A 24,334-nucleotide genomic window follows, 5' to 3' on the forward strand; every position below is an offset into this window, starting at 1 on the left:
AGAATTTAGTACCTCAAACAACTAGGATTCATTAATGCAATTGATTTCTAATATAAGTAAATAGTTATTTAATCATGGCGTTTAAAATATGTGTAGCTGGTTGACTTAAGTGGAAGCAAATACACTTTTACAGGTAAAGAAAATAACTTATAGGTTCATGCCTCTACTTGAAGAGGATCTTTCTATTCGTGTGGGCAGCAGCAAACATATCCACAACTTGTTAAAGATCTAACGATTTATCAATTTTCTTCTCAAAATAAAGTAACACTAAGTTTTTCAACCTATCATGAGTCATTGAATTGCGTATACAAGTCTTTAATCTTTTCAAAGAAGAGAATGACCTTTCACATGTAGCACTAGAAACTGATATAATCACAGAGATGATACCTAGCTTGTAGGTTTCTAGGAATGCGTTTTTGTAGACACAAAGAAGATCAACGAAATTCGTTAAGGAATCAGCTTTCGTTTTCTTCTCGTCTTCATACAACTTAATTGTTAGAGCAACCCACATTATGCTTTATTTCTTGTTTAATTATGCTTTTTTTTAAATTATGCTTTATTGTTAATTTCAATGATTATTTTACATTAATCGTGTATAATGTATATTTATTATACATTAAATATTCTAAATATCTTAATCTATTTATTGATATTTTTTTGCAACTAGTTTCTCTCATATTTAATGAACTTTCTACTTAATTCATTGTAAAGAGATGTGCTTTGCTCGAATAAATTTTTTCTATCATTTGTGTGCGCCTTACAGGTACATATATACAGAAAGGGAAAGTAAAAGATGCCACCAAAAAGTACAGAAAGTGCTTAAGTTCAAAAAGTAAACATAACAATACAGTGACGACGCCAGAGGGGAGAAGGGGGGAGAGCGCCCCCCTAGTAGCTACTTCTGCCCCCCTGACTGCCACCTAGACTGCCCCTCCAGACTCGTACAATCTTTAAACATTCTTCACGTAGTATTTTATATCAGTATCATAACCAATCTCATTGACAAATTGTAGTCTACTTTCCATGAATTTACTATGTGGCAGATTAATCCTCAAGCTTTCTTCTTTGAGCGTCTGGGTATACACGCATATTTCTGTTTTCTAATTTAGCCCCTTTTGAGGTAAATTTTAGTTATACTTCTTTCTTATGATTTTTAATAATTGTGCCTAGCGAACAATAGTAGATTTGGTCGACTTGTTTTCTTCTCATTGGATCAACTTCGATTGGAAACAAAAGAAAGGTAAAACCAGTTACGTAACTTGTTTGTATTTATCCAGGTTTGAAGTTTTCAGTTTCATATTTTGTTTTATTTAAAACTTATTTTTTCTGAAACATTATTCTCGGCTTCCAATATTCAGAGGATGTGCTTATAACAGCTTAGTTTGCAACTACCAGGGCTTAATTTTTTGAAGGAGATAAAAAGAGTTGTGTTTTCCCTTCCTGCAAATGATAATAATAAAATTATGGAAGAAATTGATTCCCAATAAAATGTATTGTCAGAGTGCTGATCTTTAGTTAGTAATTGGTTTATACTAGTGCTCCTTTACTTATTTTGTTTCAAAGTACTGACGTGACGTCTACCATATTGACTAGGAACTGCTGAAAAATTCGTAGCCCAACCCAGAAGGAGTGCACGTGGATTGGTGAAGTTTTACTTCTTCTTCTTTTCCCCCGAGAGTCAATATACTACCTTGTACAGTGTTCCAGCTTTTGCAGAAAAGTTAAAAAAATCTAGATTTCCTCGCACCACTGTTCGTAGCACTACCCCTATCAGATCTAAAATGGCGCCTTTCAAGTGTTACTTAAGTTTGGGAAATAAGTACACGTAATAGTTAGACGGAGCTAAATCTGCGGAATAAGAATGATGATCTAGACATTGAAATCCTAGATTATGCAATGTCAGTTATGTTCGCAGGGGCTTGATGGACAGGTGTATTCTCCTGAAGGAACAGAATTCCTTTCTTTTCATTTTCCGCAGCGTTGAACTTTGAATTTTTCTTTCAGTTTTGTAAGTAATGTAGAGATTCTGGATTAAATATCTGACCATTGAGGAGGTAGTCTACCACTCCATACTTATACCAGAAGAATGTTCCAAACAGTTTCTCAACCTACTTCTGTGTCTTGAACTTCTTGGGGCGATGGAGAAATGAGTGCTACTACTCCATTGACTGTTGTTCCGATTCAGGATCATAGTGGTACAATCATATTTCATCTATGGTTACTATTCGTCAGCGAAATTGATCAGCATTACGGTCAAATTGGAAGAAGACTTCTCTTAATGCCGTTACCCTTTTATTCTCCTGACATATATTTTGCTTAAATTATTTTTGTCATACAAAAACTGGGGTGGCCTAGGTCCTCCGGCCCCGGGCTATATCCACCACTGGGTGAAATGCTGCAATTTTCAAGAATAATGTCACAAATTGCATCCATGATTCCAGGAAGAGTCATTGCTTTTAATCATCCTGGATGTAAAGAATAATTTGTTGAGAAATTGCTACGTTTATACTAAGCCACTTACTTCTTCACCACCATATATAACGGAGGAGAGTCCCGTGGTGTTTCACTGATTTCCTCATTAATTTACTTCGGTGACTTTCCTTGCTGGAACAAAAATGTTATAACAGTAAGGATCTGGATGTTCGTGAAATTATCTGTTTGGGCACACATAATCACTTCAGAGGCCTGAGAAACAATAAGAATTTCATTATTAATATGAAAATTTATATTTGTACATACAGAGATATGTTTTTCTAAACTACGGTTTCATTTTTCTACCTAGTACCTACACTCCTTCTGGATTGGACTACGACATTTTCAGCAGCTCCTCGTAAATTCTCTCTCTGGCTATATATATATATATATAGAGAGAGAGAGAGAGAGAGACGTAGCATATAGACGAATGTGTTACTTGTAGCTTACGCGAAAGTAATTCAATTTATGTTTAGGCTTCAAAAGTTTCATTGAAAAATATTTCATGTGCAGACGTTACTTATTTGTTAGTTACAAATTTTATTTGAAATAAGTTTAATTTATAATCATATAGATCTAACATAAAAACAGCAACGAAATACACAATGTAATGTAAAATAAGTCAAAAGTAATAAATATGTCATTTTTGGTATGGCAAATAGCCCCCCCCCCGAAAATGTATCTGCCCCTCCTTTGCCCCCCTAAGAACTTAAAGCTGGCGTCGTCAGTGTAACAATATAGTATGGAGTTCTTGCATACTATTCATTGTTGGCAGAAAAAATTCTTCTTTTACTTTTTTCTTTTCTCCACATCAAAGGATTTCACCGATAAGTTTACAGAAATGAAAATAAGCTTTTCATTGTTGCATTGTTATGTTCTCAATGATTTTGCATTGTAAATATTGGCTGACCCGACCCGACCCGTGACCCGACCCGACCCGACTCGGATCGGGTCAGTTCGGGTCGGGTCAACTCGGGTCGGGTCAGTCGGGTCGGGTTGTCGGGTCAGGCTACTCGGGTCGGGTTGTCGGGTCGGGCCAGATCGGGTCGGGTTGTCGGGTCGGGTCAATCGGGTCGGGTTGTCGGGTCGGGTTATTCGGGTCGGGTCAATCGGGTCAGCTCGGGTCGGGTTGTCGGGTCGGGTCAATCGGGTCAGCTCGGGTCGGGTTGTCGGGTCGGGTTATTCGGGTCGGGTTGTCGGGTCGGGTCAACCGGGTCAGCTCGGGTCGGGTTATCGGGTCAGGTCAATCAGATCGGATCACGGTTCGGGTCGGGTCGGGTCAGTCAATTCGGGTCACGGGTCGGGTCGGGTTGGTCTTCAACCCGACCCGACCCGTTGAGAGCACTACTCGGAACTCACTATTTAGCCTGGGAAACAGAGACCAATATTTACTAGCTACAGGGAGGGCTATTCTAATAACAGTATAGAATATTAAGTGTAATGCTGAAGAAAACTGTAATAGAACTGTATTTGCATAAATGTAACTAAAGAACCCTAGAGAACCAGGATCCGTGAAAAATAATTGCTCCTCCAGAATGCCGTTGGACCGCAGGTACGATTCTTTCAATTCACAGAAGTATGGTGCCATGGCCTCCATAACAAAATATCCTAGTTATGCCAATTCTTAGGTTCTCTAAATAGACAGCTATTAGTAATTTAACACTGTAGCTAGTATAACAATATTTACGTAATTTATACATCAAGTTTTAACAGAGACTGCATGCAAAGGGGGACATAGTTGAAAAAGAAATATTTAAATTTTGACGACTTAACATTAAAATTACGGATATAACACAAGTAATTGATTAAAAATTACCATCATAAGTCATTTGAAAGAACATCACACGTATTATTTCAAAGTGAAAAGAAAGAAAACTTTTTGCGTGTATCAGATTTACAGACTACTATCTGGATTAAAACGAGTAACGTCATTTCAGGTTTTGCTCGCGGGGGCTATGTAGGCCTAAGTAGAGTTTCATCTTTCTTATTGGTAAATTATTATATTATTGATTAAAATGTATACATAACTCACTCGTTAAAACTAATTGTTTAGGAAACATAGATTAATATGACTCGAATATTGTATGCATAAATAATATTGCATTTACGTATATTAATGTGAAAATAAAGTATGTTTACTTAAGTATTTTTCTATATTCTTTGTGCCCAGTCACATTAAAAAGCTGCTCTACGAGAAGAGATGAAGTGTGAAATTAGTTTCCAACCACTTTTTTTTTTTTTTTTTTTTTATGTATTACTACTAGAATCCAACCCGGGAACACCGTAGTGTTAAGATGGTACCCTCTTCGGCATTTGTTTTTAATTAAGCGGGGATACTAAATTAACTTTCCAGTTCGGTCTTTTAAAGGAGCTATAGATATACCACATTGACTTGACACCTAGTCCTCCGTTTCTAGCGCTGCTATCGGCAGAAGGAATTTCACTCCTTTTCGCTAAGACTCTCTCGCTTAGCACCAGCTGAACCCTTATTGGCTCAACGCGTAGGTGTGCGCTTTAGTTTGCATTTTTGCCATGGCTCAAGGCATTTTGGCAGCACTATAGAAATTACTAGATACTAATAGTTTAACGGCTTAAGAGAGAGAGGGGGAAAATCATGCTCTGTTGATTTCGAGTTTAATGTTGTCTTCAGCACTAAGGTTATGAGATGTGAATTTTAAGCTTAGCGTGGTATCTGAACAATATTATATTATATATATATATATATATATATATATATATATATATATATATATATATATATATATATATATATATATATATATATATATATATGTTACCGTCAGAACCCGAAATTAGGTAAAACTAGAATTTCCTAGTTAAAACTAGTTTTCTCAAAGCCGTTTCGAAAGAACTAGTATTAACTAGTCAATACTCGAATTTACTATGTTAGTTAGGTAATTCTGGAATTAACGAAAAAGACTAATGTGAATCATATACAGTTTTTACTAGTTAAAACTAGTTCTGACCAAAATGGATCAGTTAACAGTGTTTCTGCAAGTTCGGACTTGCTCCTACTCGGAAAGTATTGTTTTGTTTTCTCTCAGTCTGTTCGGAGCCTTTGTAAAGTGTGCAGGTGCTTCTCTCTTGTCGTGGCTACGCGTGTGTTAGTGTTTCGGGAAGTGTGAGGTGATTATTCGTTGTGATGAGTCAGTCCGATAAAGAAACAATTTTGAAGGAAAGATTCTTCAAAGAAATTATTCGTTTGGAAAATGAAAAAGACAGTCACTATAATGCAATGACCAAGGACGTTTACAGTAAACTTTTAACTGAAGTTGAAGAGGCAAAATCTGCTGCAAAGAAAACACCTTTACAGTACAGACGTTTGAAACGGTTTAATGTTTTGGAAGTTGGTGAAACAAAAAAAACTGGCGTCGAATAGTGAGCCTGTTAAGTACTACTTACCTGCCGAGGAGATCTTTGATGTGATTGAAGCATCACATGTTGCTGTGGGACACGGAGGTCGAGATATAATGAAAACTGAAACTTCTAGGAAATATGCCAACGTTACGACACAAATGATAGATATTTTTCTGTCAATGTGTGAAACATGTCAACGGAAGAAAAGTATGAAAAAGAAGGGCTTTGTTTCTAAGCCAATACTTCACACAGAAATGAACAGCCGATGTCAAGTGGACCTGATAGACATGCAAGCACACCCTGATCGTAAGTTCAAGTTTATCATGGTATACCAGGATCATCTGATGAAGTTTGTCTTACTGCGAGCGCTGCAAACCAAAAGAGCTGAAGAAGTAGCCTACCAACTGACGGACATATTTTTGACATTTGGTGCCCCCTGCATTTTACATTCTGATAATGGCAGAGAGTTTGTTAATTCTGTCATCAAGGAACTAACGACACTCTGGCCTGAGTTAAAGTTAGTCAACGGAAAGCCCAGGCACAGCCAAAGCCAAGGGTCAGTAGAACGGGCAAATCAAGATATAGAAAATATGCTTGCCTTGTGGATACATGATAATAAAACAACAAACTGGTCAAATGGTCTCCGCTTTGTTCAGTTTATGAAAAATTGAGCTTATCATTCCGGAATAAAACAGACTCCATACCGTGCGATGTTCGGCATTGAGCCAAGAGTAGGACTTACGACTTCAGCACTGTCATCAGATGTTCTCCAAAACATAAACGATGAGGACGACCTCGTGAGTATTATTGAGGACATGAATGAGCGCTTTAGTGAACATGAAACATTTGATGAAGGAGAAAATGAGGCTGGTCCTAGTGCGGTAGATATCACATCATCCAGGAAAGAAGCACGTGAAAATTTGTCAAAGCAGGCCAAGAAAATGAAACGTATCTCTGATGCCACCCATCCACCTGTTGAAGTGGGAGATAATGTCATAATACCAATCCCGGAATTGGACAGAGCAAAGGCGGATTTTCGGAATGTCATTGGAGTTGTTCTAGAAAAAAATGAAGATCTGCACAAGATTGGAACCAAGGATGGAAAGCTGGATAAATTATATTGCAGGTAAGTTTTCTGTCTTTTATGTGCTCCTTATTGATAGAATTTGTATTAACGTCCTAAACAAGCTAAGGAGCTTCTAACGACGGGACCTACAGGTTAAAGTGGGATCCGAACCACTGCTCGGGTTTGTATCCGAGGCGGAGGGCTCCCAGCGGGATTTAGAGCCCGCGACCACGCCCGCAGAAGGCCTTAAGCATTTTCATTTAAGGCCTTTAGGCATCTCTGGTACACGCCGGGATGGGGTACGAGATAGCATATGGGAAGGAAGTTGGTTAAGGCCTAGTTTTATAGGTACTATCACATTCTTTGATTGGTATGAGAGGGATAAAAGCTGGAAATCCTCAGTCAGGATGGTAGGCCGCTGGACGCGAACTTGCGACCTTCCGAATGCGAAGCCAGCACTTTACCAACTGATCTATGGCCGCTCGGTAATTAAGAGCTATATTGTATATGTTAACGCTGTTGACTAAGCTTCCCACCACTTTCTTTTCTTTCTTTCTTTCTTTTTCTAAGATTGTGGGAAGTTGTAGGTCACTATCACAATTTTGGATAGCAAGCAAGATAGAATTTAATAAGTCTGTGATCTGAAAGGATTATTCCTGTAAACAACTTATTTTTTTGTTTAGATTTTTGAGTAGTCAGCGTGTGACATCATTATTCACAGCTATTCAAATTTCTATACAAAAAGTAAATTGTTTACAGCGCTGATCCTTTTAGATCATAGAATTACTTAAATTCTGTCTTGCTTGCTTTCCAAATGGTGATAGTGACCTACAACTTCTCACAATCTTCAAAAAACGGAAAAATTAATGGGGAGGAGTTTGGTCAACACCCTTAACCATAGATGTTAGTGTTTTATACGTATCTGTAATATTATTATTAACCGAAATAATGATGGATTCTTCACATCATTTTATGTCAAAATAATTTTCTGTTATAATGTCCATTATGTTTTTCCGGAACCGATTTAATAATGTGTAATCCATCTGTTGTTGTCTCCTGTGTACTAACCAGTAGATTGATAACATGTCACGAACTTGATCCCGGTAAAAGACTGCTGTTTAGCTTGTGAAACCGGTACTCGTGAAATGTGCTTTAGTGCATTGGCGTTTTTGTAGGAAATACGCAGATTAACTACCGGTGTTTCTCTGAAATACTAATTATGACGAGTGTGGAAATTGTGCGTTAAAATACATTATTATTTTGTTTTGAAAAGTCATTATTATTTTTTATATAAGTGATTCAGGATTCCCACACCATGTGATTAAACAAAATGTGTCTGTTGTAGGTCTGAATTGCCACGAGAAGTTCCTGACACCAGTCGAGGTACCAGATACTGAAATTTCGTTGAGAACTGCAGCCAGGAAAGCAGCATTAACCCCACAAGGGTTCACACGTTGTGTGTGCAAGAAAGCATGTATTTCGAAAAGATGCTTGTGCAAGAATAAAGGTTTTCTCTGCAACTCAAAATGCCATGATAGTTTACCTTGTGGTAACAAATAGAAACATTTAAGATGTTTTAGCAATAAAAAGTTTTTCTTTGTATTTCATAATAAATATACAATATTACGTCAGTAGATTGGCTTTGGCACCACCGAATTGAATAAGTAGTAGTGCAATAGTAGTGTGTATTTTACCTTGTGCTAACATACTAAAGCATTTCAGATATTTGTGCAAAACGGAAGTCTTTTCTGTGTATTTCTTAATAAATAAGTGTTTCTATAGAATTGTATTTGAACGACAAGGATTCACATGTTATGCATGCAAGAGGGCTTATATTTCGCAAGGTACTGCAAAAACAAAGGATTTCTATGATATTGTGAGTGCCATAATACTTTTTAGAAATATATAGAAACATTTATGATGTTTGTGCAAAAGAAAAGTTATTTCTAAGTGTCTTAATAAATACATTTCTTCAGGTTTCACAAGTAATATTGTATTTTAATGAAAATAAATAGTAAACTACGCATTCTTAATAAGCGTTGTCAATTTTACAATTCACTAGTTAATACTGAGTTAATACAAAAGGCTGACGAAACTAGTTTTAACTAGGGTATTCTGGTTTCAACAGATTTCGGGTTTTGACGGTAACACATTTCAGTTAATACTAGTTTTGACTAGTAATAACACGTTTTAACTAGAAGGAAAAATAGTAAAAACTAGAACTACCTAACTAACATCGTAAATTCTAGTATTGACTAGTTAATATTAGTTCTTTCGAAGCGGCTTTGAGAAAACTAGTTTTAACTAGGAAATTCTAGTTTTACCTAATTTCGGGTTCTGACGGTAACATATATATATATATATATATATATATATATATATATAGAGAGAGAGAGAGAGAGAGAGAGAGAGAGAAATGGATAGATAGATAAATATACCACCGGTAATCGAACGCAGGCCTTCCGCCCTGAGAGAGTACATGCTAACCACGTCATCACAGAACAGTTCGATTTTCTGGGTGAACTGAAACATTTTGATGGGAATTTAAAGAAAGTCGGTGAGATGTCAGGAGAAAAGGATGGATGAGAAAAGATTTCACACTGCAACTTATGGAAAGTGCACCGTTAATGTTTTTCGCGGCTAAATGCCTCATTTTGAACTCGCAAAGGAAAATCAATCGCCACAACGACCCTGTCCGCAGTGATGGTTTCGCCTCGATTGAGAAAGACATGATGGATCAATCCCACCGCAGAACATCGTATCAGCAACAACACTTTCTTCAGGTGGGTGGGTGATTTCGGTAAGGGCCGTAACCATTCCGAAAGTTAATCACCACTTCATCTGTCTTGACCGCTTATGGTTGTTGTAGCAGATCCGTTTATTATTATTTATTTCTTATTGGAAGTGACTATTCGATGCAGGAAACTTTCCCGGGAATTGTATAGACTCAGAACTGCATATTTCCAGCCGTCTATACTTATAGACAATTCTCAAAACATGTGGCATCATGAGTTGCAACTACTTCAACCTCACCGTTTGCGCAGTCGCTGAACGACATGGTACACGTGTCCCTCCAACTCATTTGTTAACTGCACAAATACTGTTTCGGGGTTCGCTTCCATTCTGTTTCTGAGCAGCTCATCAGAATATACTATTGGTCGGTGGCAGTGGGCCTCTACTGTTTAATGTTGCGTCACCGGAACAGAATTTCACAGCCTAACGGCGTATGGTGCGTTCATACATCACTCCTGGCTCAAATGCACGGTTGATGTTTCTTGTGGCTAGATGTGTAGAAGGTCTAATTTCGAATTTGTAAAGATCACTCGCAATTGTGTTATACACTGCACACTTTCACACAACCACTTTGTTCAACTGTTTCCTGACTGATTACGCATTCCTAGTCTGTTTTTGACTTCGTTCGGGGACAGCGGTCAATCTATTGATTGCGTTATAAAGGAGTGGTTTCTCTCCAGAAAAATATGGACATTTCAATCGTACCATACGGATCCTAAATAAATCATGTTTTTTTTTTTGTGTGTGTGTTTTTTTTTTCAATAAATCATGTTATATCTATCATTCCAAGTTGGAAAGTATATTAACAAATACTGAGGAAAAAACATTTTCGGGAGTTTTTTTTTTTTTTTAAATGCCAAAACCACCTTTCAAAAGAATCTATAAATGCTGGCAAAATTCGTAATATTTCAAATTAAAATATGTTAATAATACTATTGTGTTATTTTTATGCTCGAAGACGCCCTTCCGTTTTGATTATATTCATAAGTCAGTAGAATCTCTCGTGTGAGAGCATAACTTCGTTCTTCAAAACGCAATATTATTGAGGTATTTGTGCTTTAACATTGTCAGTATTTATTCATCATCCAAAGAATTTTAAAAAAAAATCTTAACCACACCAAGGCAAACCGAATAAAACATACCCAACGTAGGGACATAAAATGAAGTGATACATACATCAGACGTGCCTCTTTGTCAGCATATGGCTAACGTACATATTTTTAGTGTCCGTATTCGATTTCCGGCAGGAAGAAGTACTTGCACGGAATCCCACTATAGGACTCTATAGGACAGAAACTATATGACAAAACCAATCAATTTCAATCACCTTGTACTTTGTACTGCCAGTATACTACACATATTACACTAAAATGACTGATCGCTTATCATGTAAATCTAGATCGTGGAAGATCGCTGATGTGAAGTCTTAGAGTATTAAATTACTTTCTTTCTAGTAACCAAAGTACTCTAGCACGTATATTAAGATTACAGTTGTAATAAAATGTATCATCAGAAAAGTTGTTCGAGTTGAAATACGAATCCCTTTTCAAATCAAGGCATAGTCGCGTCCCATTCAAATCGTTTTCACACAAGGTTCTAGATATGAACTCCACATAAAATGCATTTGGTTCATCGAAGAGTATCATACAATTTATATAGTTGGCCTATAATCTTACAAATACAATTCTATTCTTTACGTGTACTCTCTTCATTAATTTATCCTTTCATTCTTGTTCTTCTATATCCTAATTTGTTTATGTCCGGTTTTGTTCTGAATCGACATTGTTATAAAAGTAAAAAATCTGAAAAGACAATATAAATTAGGAACTTACAATATAGCAAATAAATTTCATCTTGTCTTTCGCCCTGAGGATACTACATTCTATGGAAATAATTATAGCCTCCAATTCAAACAAAGGTAAGTTTACAAAATTGAATCATAAAATAAATTATTAAATTGTCATATTATTACTCAAATCACGGTAAGGGGCTCTATCTGATCTATCTCGACTTACGAAACGTTCAAATAAAAACAATATTTGGTTGGGAGCAGAGGTGCAATGCCAGGTTACGGGTGCTGAACAAAAAGTCGCTTCAACTGTTTGAAACTTCGGGAGTCACCTCTTGCTGCAGAGACTGACATTTTCAACTGTATTACTATTATATTTAATTACGTACACCGCGAATTTATGAACCTATCTTGCCCGGCTGAACTATTTTGATTAAAATTTCATCCTCTAAAATGCTGGCGGTTGAAAGATGTATAATCATTTTCATAAAGAATGTTCCACAGAGATTGGTTCTAGAAACATTCAGAACATCCCAAAAGCAGATATGAAGAGAACAAAAAAAGTATTAAAAAGAAAAGTCGAGCGATATCAGATAAGAGTGAAAAGAAAAGTTTTCGTGTAGTTACACCGTGTTTTGCTAGGATTTTATCATGTCGGATGTTTGACTAGGATTTTGGTTTATTCTTTCCCTATCGTGTACATAATCTTGCACAGCCTTCTGTATCTGAATATAGCTTTATTCAAAGATGATATTTGACAGTAAAAGGAAACTGAAAACTTTTCGCTTGTTTGTTTGTTTTTACGGTCTATGTGTTAACAAGATGAGCAGCCTGTCAACAGGAATTTTCTGTTAGTATGTACAGCAAGTACTGTAGTCACATTAGTCAAATGTGCACGCTTTTCCTGACATCTGCAAGTGCTTCGTTTTTTCTTCTTTTGTATGTAAGGAATGACGTTCCGGCACACGTGCAGAAAAGAACCGCCGCCTGATTGTCTTTTGAATCTGCTACCCACGCAAGAGGATAACACATGTTACATACTGCAGACGTATAAAAAGAAAATTGATACATACTGACATACGAATTTCCTAACAAGTAAGTAAACCAGAATTTTCTTTATATGCGGTGGTTATTTTAGATTTGAATAAAATTTCATACAGTAAGTGCAGACTTTTTGTGCCAATACATCTGGAAGGAAATCAAATTAGGGAAGTTCATCACAAAATATTTAGTTCCTATAAATTGATAATTTTAAAGTACAAATACATAAATATGGAAAGCAAATGGTTTCCTGCAAGCTTGCCCATAACTTTTATGTGACTACAAATAATCTTCACATCCTCGCAAGTTTATGTAAGTTTACACGCAACCTATGACAATAATAATAATAATAATAAAATAAAATAAAACAAAATAAAATAAAATAAAATAAATAAATAAATAAATAAAATGCCATGCGGGCGAATTAGGTTTTATTTACAAAATGGTTAGTATACGAGTACAAGAAACCCGAAGCCAATGTGCTATTATATTGAAGTTAATTTAATGATTTTGGTATAAATAATTTCCAAATGAGACAACAGACTACTTTGTTTTGTTACTATTATAATATTAAACTTAAAGGCGTTTATTGTACTGCATACAACCTAGACTTAAGTGTTTACGTGATCCCATTAACATATATGTATAAAACATCATATAGCAATACTAACGAACATGGGCACCAGAACAGGGGGGGCAGGGGGATTTCTTAAGATTTTCTAAATACAAATAAAAATACCAAACATAATATAGCAACCAGGGAGATGCCCCCCACGAAAATTTTCTTCGGGCGACCATGCTAGCGTATACAATACATGGTAATAGCACTTCCACTCCTTTAGTGGCTAGTGGACATGCCTTTGGTGTAAAAGGTCCCGGGTTTGATTCCCTGGTGGGAGAGCATCATCGAACATGCTACCTCGGTTTAGTTCTCACTTGAGTAACAGGTCTCGATCCTATAAAGTATCGCTGCTGACTAAGATCGTAAATACAAATTGACAATTCAAATAGCATCTGGGTCAATTCATGCACAGTGATCGAGAAAAAAAATGCCGCTCGACCTTTTCAAAAAAAAAAAAAAAAATCATGAATGTTTATCCTATATCAGGGTACTTCAAAACCACAATTAATTATTTTTTACAACATCCCATGGCGACACAGCGGCTGCCGCTATATATATATATATTAGGCGTTTACGTTGTTTTGACTATCTCAGTATGTATTTGTCCTATCAAATTGAAAATGCTGGAAGACTCCAACTCGTGCAGAGCTAAAACTTTGATCTCTTTAACATTTTTGCCTAAAACCACTTGAAGGGGATGAAATCAGGGTCTGCAGTAGCAACATTTTTGGACATTGAAGGCACGTTTTGGAAGATGAAACAACTAACATAGAGGTCTGAATTTGTGTGTGCATGTAGTCCGAGGTCATAAGTTTATACTCAAACATTTGCAGACTTGTAGATGCTCCCAAAGGTCTGAAAGAAAATCGTAAAGTTGGGGAATTATGCCAATTTGGCATATTTCACTGTCCAGCATCTCCAATAGGTACGGATAGAAAAATCTGAAATTATGGGAATAGTTACTCCTTTAGTATACCATAACACACAACAAGGCGCGTTTTGTGTTTTTGAGCAGAAGGGGGTCAAAGTATTAAGTAATAATGTCATACTCTAGGTGGTGTTTTGTTCACAAATTCAACTGGAAATTCGTTGTTATGAAGTAAAATAAACTAGGATGAATGGATAATCCAGTCAAGGTTCTCAAGCTAGTTTCTTTCCTCTAATTGTAACATTGTCTTATCACACCCACAGCAGCACTGGTGAAGAATGCTGCTATCAGCAGAAGGCGAGGAAAGTCAAAATGCACCCTTGACCAAAAAAAAAAAAAAAAAAAGTTTATTCTTGTTTTAACTGTCAACTTGTGCAGGAGACTGTTGTCCTTTCGTTTGATCTACATTCCAAAGTCAGTGGAACACTCACTCACTCTAAACATTGACTGTGTAATGTAGATCAAACGAAAGGACAACAGTCTCCTGCATGAGTTGACAGTTAAAACAAGAATAAACAGGATTGAATATGATTGGAACATAACATAAATCCTATTGAATATGATTGGAATCGATTAAAATAAGATTTCATGAACATTCTAACTGCATATGCAACCTATAAGATCTTGCTGAGTTGCCGCAGAAAATAATTTGATAGTGTGGTAAATTGTATAAGGATACAAGCATATATTAATGTAAGGAAATGAGAGCTATTCGTAAGAGCAAAAGTCTTGGTTACTTATGAAATTGAAATGCACTGTATATCTTTCTGGTATTCTATAGAAACCTTTGTCAAGTCCTTTGATAATAATAATAATAATAATAATAATAATAATAATAATAATAATAATAATAATAATAAGAGAGAATTTATCATGTTTTCTTTTCACTTCTTTGCATAATTAAGAAATTAGTTTGCAATATATCAAACTACTTATGTATATCACCACTAATAATAATAATAACAATAATAATATTGTAGAGTTTTCAGTTTATGAGAGGATCCTTCTGATTAGGTAGCGCTCTCCCACACGGATAGATAATTACTTTGGGTTCCTTGACCTACAATCTGTTTTTTTCCTAGATGAAGTTAGCTTTTTGTTTCCCAACTGACTCAAGATGCTGGGTCAGCACTGAAAATTTCTTGTATTCCCACCAAAAACAAACTTTATACCACGGGCAACAAATGAAAACTGTTGCATACTGTTACATTAAAATACTATTATAGATTTATGATTATCAAACGAATGAGTTGGATTTTCCTGACGAAAGTACGAGTTGATCTAATAGTACTGGTGGCAAATATATATATTAAGAAATTTAACTCATTCGATAGCTGAAGAAATTCGAAGATTCCCTACTGAATAAACAAAAACGTCCCCCAATGGAACTCATCTGATCCCAAAATAATCAAAAAGATTTTTAACCATCTCCTTAATATCCTTATTTATTTATTTTTCCGCCTTAGGAACTCTGAGTTCATGGCTTCGTCAGGAGATACTATTATAGGTATTTACATAAAGACAAAAAATACCTTACACATACTCACTTCAGACATATTCAAGATAATAATAGTACTAACATTTTGATACTAATCTTATACAGAATAATCTAATTGAAAATATTCCGTTATGCTAGAGAATAGGTGATTATGTGACAATGATTCAAGATGTTTCTTAAACTGGAAATCTAGCATTTGTTTCACATAATTTGACAGCTTATTATATAGTTTTATTCCTGTGTGGTGCAAAGAGTTTTGAGTTTTTGCTAATCGGAAATTTTGTATATGAATATGATTGATTGTTCTAGTGTTGTATTGGTGTAGCACATCCGAATTTAGCGGAAAATTTCGTTTACTCTTATACATGTGTCAAAACAACACTGACAACGTTTGGGAGGTGATTCCTGACACCAAGGTAAAACGAAAAGTATAGACCAATCTGGGTCCCCAAATGGTTCCCTTCGGAGTTATAGGCTGCCGAAAACGTGTAAAAATTAATTTTGAAGGTCCATACCTCCAAAACTATGGGGCCTACCGTAGTCGGGTCAAGACTTCACTGAGGAACTAATATGTGCGCTATCCAAAAATACACATTTCAGAGTCCTAAGGTACTCGCATAACAATTTTTGTAGAGGGAATTTGGCTACGGAGATATAATTTGAAGTACTCACCAATTACCTCTATACAAGTTGTTGCGGAAGTTCCGCAAGATTCTGAAACATGGATATTCGTAAAGGGCACATACTAGTTAATAAGTGAGGTCTTGACCTAACTATGGTAGGTCCCATAGTATTGGAGGTATGAACCTTTAAAGATCATCTTTTCATGTTTTCGGCAGCCTATAACTCCGAAATGAAGCATTTGCGCACCCAGGTTGGTGTAGGGGAAGTCAGTTGAATATGAGCATAGTTAATGAAAATACTAATATATCTCAAAAATGATGTATTACAGAAAGTAAAAAGTATCACCAAAAGAAAGCCTGATCTTACGTATATAAACTCTAAAAAGTACAATATTATACGTACTTTTGTTCGTGAGTAATAAACAGGTTAGTAAGGTAGGTGCGCAGTGCTCATATTTTCCATAGTACAAGGGTAATATGAGCATTTCATAGGGCAAATATGAGCAGCGTTTCTTTTTTAATATTTTCACATAAATTACAAAGCAGATACAAAAAATGTACAAAAGAAGAAATAAAACGTAGATGATTATAATAACGAGTAAAGATAGTTGCACATGCACGTAAAACACAGTTCATTTCAAGAGTCCTGTCTGTCGGTTGGACGTAAATAACTAGGCACTAAATCTTCTCCAATAATCACAAAGAAAGAACTCAGAGCACTGAACGTTTATACAAGAAAACATGATACCAGTCTTGGCACATATCACACTTGATCCAATCTTAACTTTTGGAGTCTTCACTAAACTTTCCCTCTCAAATATGGCAAATACTATCATTCTCCTCATACTGTATGGATGAGCCTGTCGTCTTTCCTAACGTAACATATCTGGCGTATTCTTCAATAAAACTATTAATATCCACTTGTGTTTAGATTTATTTATGGGTGTTTGCTTCTTCACCTTTACAGGAAGTCTTCATTTTCAAATGCATTTGGACTGAAGCTGTATTATCAATTGACTTGATATAAGTTCTCGTGCTTTTTCTCTGTCTTCCTTTTCTGTTGCTTTAGCTATGAATAGTAGGCAGAGGAAAAAAGTGATCTGACAATTTTTCGCGGCGTTTGAGAAACTTGGTTGATAGTGTTTCCTGAGGCACTTGATGGTCTAGGTTGAAGTTCAGTGTCTGCGAAACAGGCAAGTCCTTGACCTTAGCTGTATTAGTTGGTGATGTGTGCACTACAGCAACATTAGGTAGTGTAGAAGAGCTTGTTGGGTCATTATTACCAGCAGATTACAAAGATTCTTGAGATTCGAGAGAATAATTCTCTGCAACATAAGCGTAACCAGGAATAGCATATACATCTACTGGCCACAGTCCAGTTGCTTTAAATGCACTTGAAGCAATTCCAACATTAGCATTAGTATTCCATGCTTTCGTGATCATTTTTGCAAATTCTAATTTGGTAAATACATTGTTGTTTATAAACTTGAAGATTGAGAATTCATATCATTCATGTTATTACGCTTCTTCTTCTTCTTCTTCTTCTTCTTCTTCTTATTATTATTATTATACTTCTTTTTTTCTTCCTTCCACATACCTTTCTTCTTCCCCAGTTTTTTCTTAAAAAAGAGAGGAAAGAAAGAAAGAAAAAAGGTGTTAATTTTTTTTGCAAAACATGTAAATTGACAACTCATACGTATGGATGTTCTGTCGTTAATTTTCAGTTTGTTTAGTTGGAGTAACTTGGAAACTATGGAGCAGAAAAAAGAATTTTTTATTTCCACCGATAACTAATCGGATGAAGCCTCTGTAAAGAAGAACTAGGGAAATCGTAGTTTTCGTAAATTAACACTCTGAATTGACAACCTTACTGATGTTTCAGTGCATCAAAAGGTGTGTTAAGGATCTGTCTACATTATGCAATTCCTGAAAACAATGAAAAACAAACTTTGAAATTATCATAAAATTTTTACTTACATGCACCCGGCAACACTGCTATTCATTTCTATGGGGCTATTTAAAGCAAAAGGTATACAAGGATAATTCTCGAACTATTCAAGACCTGGAAACGAACATTCGCAGTGCCATTGAGAACATTAACACTTCTAATCTTCGTAAAGTTGCTGCCAACCTGATGAAACGTGTGAACCAGTGTTTGAATCAAAACAAGAGACACTCCCAGCATCCGCTGTAGAGCTGATAACTCATATCTGATAGTCGCAGTGTTGCCAGGTGCATGTAAATAAAAGTTTTATTATGATAATTTCAAAGTTCGTTTTTCATTGTTTTCAGGAATTGCATAATGTAGACAGATCCTTAACACACCTTTTGATGCACTGAAACATCAGCAATGTTGCCAATTCAGAGTATTAATTAATGAAAACTATGATTTCCCTATTCCTCCTTACAGAGGTCTCATTCGATTAGTCATCGGTGGAAATTAAAAATTCTTTTTTCTGCTCCATAGTTTCCAACCTCCTACAACTAAACAAACTGAAAATTAATGAGAGAACATCCATACGTATGAGTTATGAGTTCATTTACGTTTTGCAAAAAAAAAAAAAAAAAACCTTTGGTTATATCTGGCAACACTGTGTGGTTCCTACTGTAGTTCAATCATTGCTTCCTAGTTGAGCTGAGCGAGCGAAGCTCTTATACTCGGGTTAGCCGTTTGGTTGTCCGCGAACTCCTCCTAGACCGTTTGGCCGATCTCAACCAAACTTAGCACGCTGATAGAGTATGTCGTGCTGAGTGACAACATAGGTCGAAATCAAAAATCCGATGTACCATCGAGGAATAATGACCGAAAAACGCTTCCTCCTAGACCGTTTGGCCGATATCAACCAAACTTAGCACGCTGATAGAGTATGTCGTGCTGAGTGAGAACATAGGTCGAAATCAAAAATCCGATGTACCATCGAGGAATAATCACCGAAAAACGCTTCCATAGACAACATGGGGAAAAAGTTTTCACGTGATTTTTTTCTCAACAATTAAAATCTGCGCGTGATTTTCAAAAATTCCGGCGAAGCCCTTTTATTTTTTTAGCGTAAAAATTTACAATTTTAATCACAATTTAAAAACAAATTATCGAATTTTTAAACTTTTTTTAGCCGGAACAAAAGGTCAAGACGAAGAATTGTGCGATTCTTATGAAAAATACTGATTGTTTTAAAAAGTCACAATAAACTGATTACGTTGCTTAAGCTCGCTCAGCTCATTTCATTGCAATCGAGTATATCCATTGCATTCCTAGTTTAGAAATATATGCATGAACAAGGCTTCATTTTGGTATAACCATTATTTGTGTATCACTTCAGGTTCAAAAGTTCTACTATCTCAAACTCCGGGTTACATTGTATATTGGACACACTGTATTACTCAACGCAACCCTAACTTGGCCAGACTGTTTTCTTCTGGGTGTTTGGTGCTTCTTCGAAATATTCTCGCAGATATTCAATTGTTTCCTGGGTTCAGTATGAGAATAGCCTTCTTGACCGAGCCATCAGTTGCCGCATCCTGCTATGTAAATCCAATCAGACGAACAATCATGAGTCATTCCTGGCATTTATGTGGAGACGATATAGTCTTTGTCAAGTTAATCGACCTCTGGTTCTCAAAATAATATTCATAAAGTCTAGACTTGATTTGATTTTCAGTTTAGCGTCCCGTTCAGCAGCGACGCTATATGAGACGTGGATCTAGATCTTAACATGGAATCCGAACCACATGAGTTCCCGCCGGAAATCGAACCCAAGTCTTCCACGCCAAAGGCCAACCACTTAGCCACGACGGAGCTCTTTTGAAAATCTACTTCATACAAATAACCATATTTTGTTTATGAGATAAAAATGATCGTTTAAATACAGTAGTTAAAATTGATAGTGTTCAGTTGCGACATGTTCGTGAATTCTGGTCCACCCTACTACTAGTACTTTGATTCACGTTATGTAAGTGAAAAAAAATAAACACATATCGTTGCGTTTAGTAAGTGAATATGATACAATTTAATCTCTGTCTTATTTTCTTTTTTAATATATTGTCGTTTACCAATGCAGATTCTAAACAGAAAACCGTCTGAGTCCATCATCACCTATAGATCATTAGGATGTTTTGTAGATACAAACATAGCCATACAAAAAGAAGAAATCTACAAATAAGGTATATTTTTCAGTTTGTACCTCTGTACAACATAAAGGTAGTTGGGGAAGATAATAAGATCTAGACCGAGTGTTGTGATATTCTAACCCAGGGAAACATGCAATTACGAAAACTTCTACCTCCAATTCTCAGGATGTGCCTCATTAACTTAACCTTGCATGTAAGTGTTTCGCTTCTCCTTATTAAGTGTGTTAAGTAATTGGCCATTCACAAAAAAGCAAAAACAAAACAACAAAAAACAAAGACGAAAATGGGTGTTAACACGCTTAGGACTCACGAAGAGAATTGTTTTTGTTTGATTCATCGGAAAAAGATTTCAGTTCCATCACGCAATTCCTGTATTACATACTTGTTCTAGAATATTGTCCTGTTCACTGTGAGAAATTTCTGTTTTAGGCGCTGTAGAACATGTAAAATGCCTTACAAATCCCATTAAAAAAAAAAAAAACTAATTCCTGAATTTTCATGACCTGTAACTCACCTTCAACCTTAAGCGTAGGTAACTATGTATCCTGGGAAAGAAGTGGGTAGCGTTAATTGAAAATAATTATATGATTTTTATTACACACTTCTATATTTTATAACTATTTACCAAACAAATGCTGACTTGGAAGCAAACACTGAGGGCTTTTTATGTGATTAGGAGGCTGTTTGCAAACAATGGAACTGTAACAATTACGTCAAGCCAGTCAAAACAGTGTTTCTTTGTTTAGATGCAAGTTGTAATTTTCAAATAATTTGATTTACGAAACTTCTTTATATATCTATTCTGCCTATTCAAGCGAAAAAAAAAAAAAAAAAAAAAACAAGAACTTCTTGATGGATCATCAGCGCCGTAACTTAGATTTTTTCTGGAGGGGTAAGCATTAATAGTATTTGGGCCTCCTAGGTAAAGTTGTTTTGGACTCTGCCGCAAAATTCGAAAATAGGTCCCTTCTTTCCATCTTTGTTTTACTCTTTATAGCCCCCCCCCGGAGCCTGTAGGCCCTTCTCTCGTCCCTGGGCCCTGTTTCATACATGACAAATTAATTAAGGGGACAATATTGACAAATTCCAAAGCCATACGAATAAATATTATTTCTAGGTCCCCAAATAGTATTTTTTTTTTTATTGAAATGGGCCGACTCATTTTTGTTTTATTTACCTTTTGTGTGCTGTTTTGTTTATGTAATGTAGTGAACCTGTTTGATGCTTAATTTATAATTTCATGTTCGTATCGTATATGGAGCAAGAAAATGTTGTCTTAAAGTGGGCCCCCCTCGAACGGCGGGGAGCTTTCCTGGGGGGGCAGTTGCCCCTCCTGCCCTCCCACAAGTTTCGGCCCTGTGGATCATCAATTTTGACCAGGATGTAGAGGATCAAAAGTTAGGAATCAAGTTCGTTGATGTAGGTGATCCAGCTAGTTGATCCCATCTCCCATGCATTGCTATGGGAGTAATTATTGATATCCTTGCTTGGTAGACTACCCGCAGTGCTGTTGAGATTAGCGTGTAGGTATAACGTTTAGGATGTAAAATACTAATCTATCCGTGGGATACAACACTAAAATAAAACTAGGTGACTTTCTACTCCGCAAATCTAGACTTCAATGTTTTCTACTTTCAAATATTAATTTATCTTAAAGCATTTACTCAATTTAAGGTAAAATGTTATATTCAAGCCTAAGCTTAGTAAAATTTAATTTATTAAAGAGTTCGGTTTACCAAAACCCAAATCAATCTCCTAGTACACATACTAAAAACTTGGGAGGGGAGGATATTTAACTGAACAACTTACGAATATTTTGTAGATTAAAAGAGACGAATAATATATACAAATTATTTTCTTACATATATTCAATAATGCTAGTGAGTGATTATGGAAGTATTGGTGAAGTGAATGTGAGAAAGAACTGCTGGAACTCGATAAGAGGGAAAAACTTATAGACAGACGACACTGTAAACTCATATGTTTTAGGATCGAACCAGAAAACCCTTAACACACAGATGAGAGCTCTACAGCAAAACCATGGTGCCTTTTCCTTACAAACAAACTTAGAGTAGTTAATGTTAGTTCGGCGCTAACAGTCAACAATTTGTCGGGTGGAAAAAACGCAAAATACCCATAACTCCAGAACAAAATACCGGATCGAAGTCGGGTAAAAGGAAATGGTCGTTGTTTTCAGTCGCACAATTTAACAGGTGGAGGAATGGCACATGGTTCAACTCCAAAGGAACTGGAGAATTTCTTGGATATTTTATCAAAACTTGAATAAGGAAAATAAACAACAATCAAATATATAATATTTCAACCAACAAAAATCATAGTTTATCGTTGTTCAAGTTAGAAAAACATTGTTAGAGATCGAAAGAAGCAAAACATGGCTGACTTACCTACTTTGTCTCAGTGCAGAAACAAACTCTCGGAGGAAAAACTGTCTCATCATTTGTGTGTATGACATATTTACGAAAAATATCGCAGCTTCTGTAAATGAATTTTTTCTTAATTGTAGAATCAGTCCTTGATGCGTTTACAATTGAACTTATTGTTTCTGTCTTCTGTTTTACAAGTGTTAGATGACTTTGTCCTTCCCTCCCTTCATATTCTTGAGGTTCCCCTGCTTGGTTTCATAGCCAATTACGAATAAAGTCAATAATCAGTGACAACGACAAATGGTAGACACAGGCCGGTAGCCAGACCAAAAATGTAGGGGGGCGATCCAACCATATTATAATTTATCACCCTATTTTAGTTCATTTGTAAGCCTATGGTGAAAATTTTAGGGGACCAGTAAGAATTTAGGGGGGCCCGGCCCCCCTAGACCTCCCGTGGATACGGGCCTGTGTATACACGAGAGCGAGTGCCCGTGCCCGGTGACGATGCAGGAGCGTCATTTCAAATTTTCCTTGGTGGGGGGGGGGCAAAACCCCTCGATAAGTAAAATTTCGCGTTTTTCACTCATTTACTACTACTCTATTGATAAAATCTATATAAATCTCAAACTCAGGGGGGGCAAATGCCCCTCCCTAACCCCTAAATGACGCCCCAGTGACGATGCCTGACCTCCCTCCCTAGATAAGTTGCATTTTAATGTGAGTGAAGTAATATAAAAGTGTCCTTTTCAGTGTACAAACATTTGCTGCCTTCCCAAATTTTTCTACCTCTCTGCTTGCCCCCCACCAGAAAATTAAAGATGGTGTCACTGTTAAGAATGCTTCAGTGAGTTTCTATGTCAATTTCTTCCGAATTTGAAGGTTTTACAGGTTAAGAAATAGTTATTAATATCAGGAACTAGATTTCTGAGTTTTCGGCAGCCATGGCCAAGTTACCCCGTCAGGTATGAGAAATGGCGTCTCTCGGCGATTACACTACACGGGGAAATTGGGGAGGAAGAAGGCAATGGGGAAGGAAGGAAGTGCCCTGGGACCATTATGTTAGGTATATAAAACCTCACTCAGGATGGCTGGCCTGAAAAAAAAAATCTTTTACACTTTTTCGACTAACAAGTGCCCCCACCGGAGATCGCACCCGAGACCGCTCGCAACGAAAGCAAGAGTGATAGCGATTACGCTATCCGGGACTACAAAATAGTTATTGTGACTTAATGAAGCAGTATATACAAATTACTTCACTATTGTTAAACACGTAGGTAATGAGAATTGATCTTAAAGCGCCTGCTAAATGCTGCACATCGTAATGTGAAATACGCTATGAAAGGCGCCCAGTAAATATACCACATAGAACAGACCTTATCGATATGAATTGAAGTTGCTATTTCGTGACGCAGTTCCTTGTCACTGCATGCTTTTGCTATCTGGTTATTAACTACTTCACTTCCGCGTTGTAGAAGTCTGTTTCCCCGTCTGAATCACATCGTTATCCATGATACGACTAACAATGCTTAAGACTCGTAAATTGAATCTACCTGATGTCTGTATATGCCATGCATTCAATTTGCATTTTCTTACAATTAAACTAGAACAG

General features: G+C 36.4%; 1 protein-coding gene and 1 long non-coding RNA gene across 4 annotated transcripts in view; one reads left to right on the forward strand and one right to left on the reverse strand.

Moving 5' to 3' along the window:
* The window catches only part of LOC145694886 (uncharacterized), a 593,410-nt gene that overhangs the window by 312,518 nt on the left and 256,558 nt on the right, over positions 1–24,334 (reverse strand). The gene's annotated exons all lie outside the window — the stretch shown is intronic.
* Positions 1–24,334, forward strand: part of LOC145694885 (uncharacterized) — a 50,422-nt gene that overhangs the window by 22,811 nt on the left and 3,277 nt on the right. Inside the window, exon 2 of the long non-coding RNA XR_014133058.1 lies at positions 12,447–12,593. This is a non-coding gene — a long non-coding RNA (uncharacterized LOC145694885). The remainder of the gene's footprint in view (positions 1–12,446; positions 12,594–24,334) is intronic.

The sequence above is a fragment of the Thermobia domestica genome, chromosome 9 (assembly GCF_964235325.1).
Source record: "Thermobia domestica chromosome 9, izTheDome1.hap1.1, whole genome shotgun sequence".
Classification (NCBI taxonomy): Eukaryota; Metazoa; Arthropoda; class Insecta; order Zygentoma; family Lepismatidae; genus Thermobia; species Thermobia domestica.